The sequence below is a fragment of the Perissodus microlepis genome, chromosome 6 (genome assembly GCF_051167445.1).
Source record: "Perissodus microlepis isolate ML-2025 ecotype Zambia chromosome 6, ASM5116744v1, whole genome shotgun sequence".
Lineage (NCBI taxonomy): Eukaryota > Metazoa > Chordata > Actinopteri > Cichliformes > Cichlidae > Perissodus > Perissodus microlepis.
This window is the reverse complement of record NC_140466.1, coordinates 11,910,637-11,916,636: the sequence shown is the minus strand read 5'-3', so window position 1 is coordinate 11,916,636 and position 6,000 is coordinate 11,910,637.

Sequence of the window (6,000 nt, the reverse complement as noted above, 5' to 3'; positions counted from 1 at the left end):
AATTTATGATAATTACCCTCTTTCTTCTCCTGTTTTTATAGAAGCAGTAATGTGTCTTTACTTTTTCACAGGACTGCATAGAGTGGTGCCTGTGTGGGCGTGTCCCACCACCTCTTCTGCCTGAGGTGCCACCTTACCCTTTTGTGCAGCTGACTCTCGTCAACTCATCTGGAGTTTTTTTCAGAGATCTTTCTGTGTTTGGCTGCATTTGTAACATCTCCCCCTCGATTCTGAGCAGTCTCTTGGTTCTTTTCATTGAGGAGCACCTGCAGTTGATTCTGCTACTGCCATGCAAATGCTGAGTTCTGCACAAATAGTTAAGTCTGGCTAACTTCCAGTAGGCTGTCATGTCCCTTTCAGTTATAGTTTCTTCTTCCTGCTATGAAGATTTGATTGATTTTGTTGAGACACTTCTGGCAGCTTCTTCAATTTCTGCCACGGAAAGAGTGACAGTTATCAGTCACGTCTGTCACAAAGTGCCCACTTTAGGAAGATTTCTGGTTCTGAACTATTTCCATATCACAATTATTAAGGCAGATGTTCTCCTGAGAAAAAAAAATCAAGCTCTAGAAATAGTTTTCTCTCTGATATGTGTCTTCCCGCATTTTCATCACAGAGGAAAGAATGCAAAGAATTGAAATGTATGCCTTAAGATTTATCCTGACATGTAAGGGAACGTGGAAATGTGGCACACAGGTGTGACTCTTTCCAGTTTATTCAGTCCATTTAAGTGATGGACTGAATAATTTGCTAATCCCTGATTAGCAAATCAAAGAGCATGCATCTAGGAATCTAGAGTAGAGTCTAAACGTTTTGTTAATAAGGTGTTTCAGTTTTGATTTTTAACTATGGTAAATGGTCTGTATTTGTATAGCGCTTTACGTGGTCCTAAGGACCCCAAAGCACTTTACACAATCATCCACCCATTCACACACACACACACATTCACACACCGACCGAGACTGTCGGAGCCGGGGCTCGAACCGGCAACCTTCCGATTACAAGATGAACGCCCAACTCTTGAGCCACGATTGCCCCTAGTGCTGTTAATCTTGTTAAAATGACGTTAACGCCATAACGAGGCAAATCTCCGTTAGCGAGTTATCGTGGATCGCCCCGTGCATGGGGCTGCACGGCGTCAGCGCAGTGTGGTTGGCTCGTAAATGGTAAATGGACTGATTCTAGCACTTTTACGGAGCCCCACAGGGGACATGGGAGAAAAAAAAATTAAGACGGACTTTTGCGAGATCTCGCAAAACAAACTCGGGATCTCGCAAAAGTTTTGCGAGATCTCGCAAAAGTTTTAGCCGCATTCTTCGGAGGCCGCCAGCTCGAAGCCAACCGGGAGGTCGAGGCACGATGTGCCGGGAAAGCGGCACATCGAGATAGTGGGTGTCAGATCTCCGAAAACGTCGGAGCACTTTTGCAAATATGTGATGTCTTGTAAACCGAGCAGGTATCTGACGTTTACACAACTACATTCACGCCTCAAAATATCTTAAAAGTGTATTTTGTGAACCAGAAAGAGTAATATTACAACTAAGTAGCTGCCGCCATTGTTGGAATTCAACTTTTGCAAGATCTCGCAAAAGTTTTGCGAGATCCCGAGTTTGTTTTGCGAGATCTCGCAAAAGTTTTGCGAGATCCCGAGTTAGTTTTGCGAGATCTCGCAAAAGTTTTGCGAGATCTCGCAAAAGTCCGTCTTAATTTTTTTTTCTCCCATGTCCCCTGCGGGGCTCCGTACACTTTTCTACTCTCCCAGAGTACTCAAAGTCCTCTGTTCAACATGCCGCATGTCTCTAAGTTTCTTAGTCCTTCCATTCATACACATTCATACTCCGATGAATGTATCGGGTAAGTATCTTGCCCATACTTGGCAGTTGACTGGAGGAAGCCACTAACCTTCTGATCAGTGGATGACCTGCTTTACCTCCTGAGCTACAGCCATCCCTCGTTGACGCGTTAGCGCCGTCCAGCCCCATGCACGGGGTGATCTGCGATAACTCGCTAACACGTTAACGGCATTAATGCGGTTATGGCGTTAACATAATTTTAACGAGATTAACGCTGACAGCACTATTTTTAACAAATTTGCACACGTTACTGAAAACTTTTCTGTCATCATTATGTTTGTGAATATTTTTTGATGGGGGAAATGCTCATTTTATCCAGTATTAATTATTTTAAATTTAAATGTGTAAAACTGCACTAAATGTGCAGGTGAATGAAAAAGGATTAGTGACTGAAGCTGAACATTTAGTAACAAATTTTCATGTTCTACAAGTATTTGAATTTTAAAACGGAGAAAGATACAGGGAGGCAGAAAAAGAGGCAGAAGGTAGTCAACAAAATTGATGAAGAAAAAGAGACAAAGTTCCTGCCAAAGCATAAAGACAAATATATTGACATAATTAAAAGGCATTTGGATGTCTCTTCTGTTTTTCCAGCAATCCTCAGCAAGGCCATATTAGACATATTGAGCTTCACTAAAGCCATTAATCTGATTCAAAACAAACTGAGCACGGAAATTTGTGCCACATGCACAGGGGACACATGAACATGCGTTCAGCTTGTGTGTAAATTAACAGTTATCCTTTTGAAGGAGTTGAATACTGACTTTACTGACTGAAATTATTTTAAATTCAAGAGAAATTTCTGAATACTAGGGTGCTGTTTCCCCAGGTAATAGCTACTGAACAACATGAAGGTTTGCATGCTAAAGAGAAAACAATAATTGTTTCAGTGGCATTACGAGCATGTCTCCTCATTGTTAGTATACTCATGTAGGCTCGGTCCCAATGCAGGCAATAAACAATTGGTTTTGGTTGCTCCTGTGGCATTAATAAATCTCCCACTTCCAGCCCTTGCAGCCAAATGGCAACATTATATACTCTCAGCAGAAAAGTCTAAACTTTCTGATGTGTTTCTACTTAATTTGGTTAACAAGCTTGAAAGCAACAGAAAAAGGTTTGAAGCCAACATTGCAAAGCGAAATTGCCATTTAGACTGAGCAGCATTTGTCTGTCTGATTTTAGACAAAAGATGTGGATAATTTTCTTTAAAAGGTGGGTGGTTTATCACAGAGAGCATCTGCCACTCCTTTAATGACACAGAAAACATGAAAACAATGATCAGTGACTAAAACAATTAGGTCATAAAAATAGTAAAAGATGCTAAAAGACTCACCAAGCACCATCATCCATTAATGTTGTTTTTCTCCACTAACTTAGTGGTGACTTAAAGAGACCAGAGATTTCCATTTTGGTCAAAACACTGATTTATGCCTTTGTTTGTTTGGCAGATGGTCCTCGAATCTAGTCACTTCAGCTTCCAGAGCAGTAGCTTGGCTTTCAGTTTGGTCTTTTTTTGCTTGTTGTTTTTGTCTTTATTTATTTAAAAAAAAAGGCACAACTTTACTTACAGTCATATGCATTGGTGTGGTTTGTTTTTAGGGTTTTTCCTGGCTGAATTTTAACTGTGCACTGTAACTATCCATCTCTTTCCAGCTTTTAACTTGATACCTGCCCTAATATTACTGTGCACAATGGGGACTATTTTTCCATTTCTTTTGTGCAATGAGGGATTTTAGAAATCAAAGTTTTATGAAACATTCAAACAAAGATTGGGAGTAGGACTGGCTTCATCCTTGGTTAGCAGTGCAAGACTAAAATTGCTCAGAGAGGAGCGAGATGCAACGTGGCGAATGATTACATCTTTCAGCAGGCAATCAAACTTTAACAGCATCTGTGTTGAATTTGGCAAGCCATGCCAGCATCTGTGTTGAATTTGTAGCCACAAGCTGCTGTGACAATGCATTTGTGTTGGCCACAGCACCTGTCTTCAGACAAGTATCAGATGTGAATTTAGCATTTGTTTTCATTGTAAAACAAATGCTAATGCTTAAAAACTTGTAAGCACACAGGCTACTAGATTAAAAAACAAACTGCCATGTCCTGAGGAGTAAAATGTTCTCTTCATTTTGGAGAAACATGTTGGGATTCATATAAAAGACCAATTAAACACTCAGCGAGGGCGAGTGGGACAGACAAGCTGCATAATGAAGCCATGCAGCTAGCAAACAGTGGAAAAAACAGTAAAAAGAGATCAAAAGAACAAATTTAAGCAGAATAAATGAAGCACCTGAAGATACCACAAACAGAGATAACTCAAGAGGCCACTTACACCTGAGGGGAAATGTGTTTGTTTATGACAGATGGAGAGCAGCAGAAGCAGACAGAGCCAGAACACGATGAAACAAACACACAACTAATGAAGCATTAATTGCTACTTACACCTGTTCAACATTTGCAACAATCTACAAAAAATTGATGAGATTTTGCAGTTTTCAAACGCCTGGATTTCTGAACAAACGTGTGCATCGCATCAGTGTCAAGCCTGGGACTGTAATATTAGGATGGAACAGTCATATTAATTTCCCCAGTGAGTCATTTCTATTAGCTCATATCAGTTCTCATGTAACCAATATGAACCAATCAAATCTTGTTTTTAAAAAAAGTACTGTCACTGATTTTGCTCTGTGGCTTTTTAAATTGTTTTGCCTTTCATTCTACTCATAAATTTGACATCAGAGGAGATTTATTTGATAGACGAAGCAGTTTTTTTCTGTCTGTGATGCATTTTATTTTTCAGCTCAGTTTAAATGAAAATGGTCTGTATTTGTATAGCGCTTTATTTGGTCATAAGGACCCCAAAGCGCTTTACACTATACACAATCATCCACCCATTCACACACTGGTGATGGCAAGCTACAGTGTAGCCACAGCCGCCCTGGGGCGCACTGACAGAGACGAGGCTGACAGACACTGGCGCCACCAGGCCCTCTGACCACCACCAGTAGGCAACTGGTGAAGTGTCTTGTCCAAGGACACAACGACCGAGACTGTCAGAGCCGGGGCTCGAACCGGCAACCTTCCGATTACAAGACGAACGCCCAACTCTTGAGCCACGATCGCCCCTAATGCTTCAAAAAGGTTTCAAATGTATAGTTGCTGAGAGCTGTGATAACACTTAGACACGAGGCAAAGGAGAAGCAGTGCAGTAAAGATGTTGGAGTGAATATTATTAATAATTATTTAGAATTAAATATAAAATGCAAATGAGGCCCAGTGGAGTTTCCTTGTGATAAGCAACCAAGTTATGTTTTCTCTGTACAATCAAAACTGCTCCCAACAATCATAGATGTTTACATCTGCGCTGTAACTGCAATAATTTAATCAAGCGATTCGCACTACAACCTGGTTTGCCTCTTATCTGTAGTTAATTTTATTTAATTTAATAACTGTACAGTACTCTGTTTATGGTAACCATTGTCCTTGATGTAAATATGTAAGAAAAATTGTGTATGTTTCTGTTCTGTGTCCTGTGTACTGTTTGTTGTATATGTGTCTTTCTGGCTGCTGTTACAACCAAATTTCCCCTAGTGGGACAATTAAAGGATTATTCTATTCTATTCTATTCTATTCTATTCTATTCTGTTCATCTTATTCATTATTCAAAAAATATTCTGGCTCAGCTGAGCTGTTTAGTTTAGTACAGATTTAAAGGTATATTTGTTTGAGTCAAAGCTATTTACATGTCCCCTGATTTAAACTTCACCTGTGAATCTCTTTGAATGGTCTTCTTTTACAGAGGATTAAAATTCACGTTTGGAGGTTGGACGTGTGGCAGTAAAGTGTCGAGTTTTGTGGGGGGGGGTTTGTTTGTTAGCAGCTCAGTGTCCACAAATTTCAAGGTACCATTTTTAATTTTTTGTGATTGTAGATACCAATAACAGCTCGAGCTGATTTAATTTGGGTGAAAAGTGGATCAAGGTCAAGGTCACACCAAATGTCAAAATCAGTAAAAACTCTATTAATCAAAATTCTATATGGAAAAATCACAACTAGGCCTTGAGGGACATGAGTAACTAGGTTGACTAAGCTTTTGCCCTTGACCTTCATTGTTAACCCCTAAGGTCAAAGTTAACCATAAAAAAAGAAA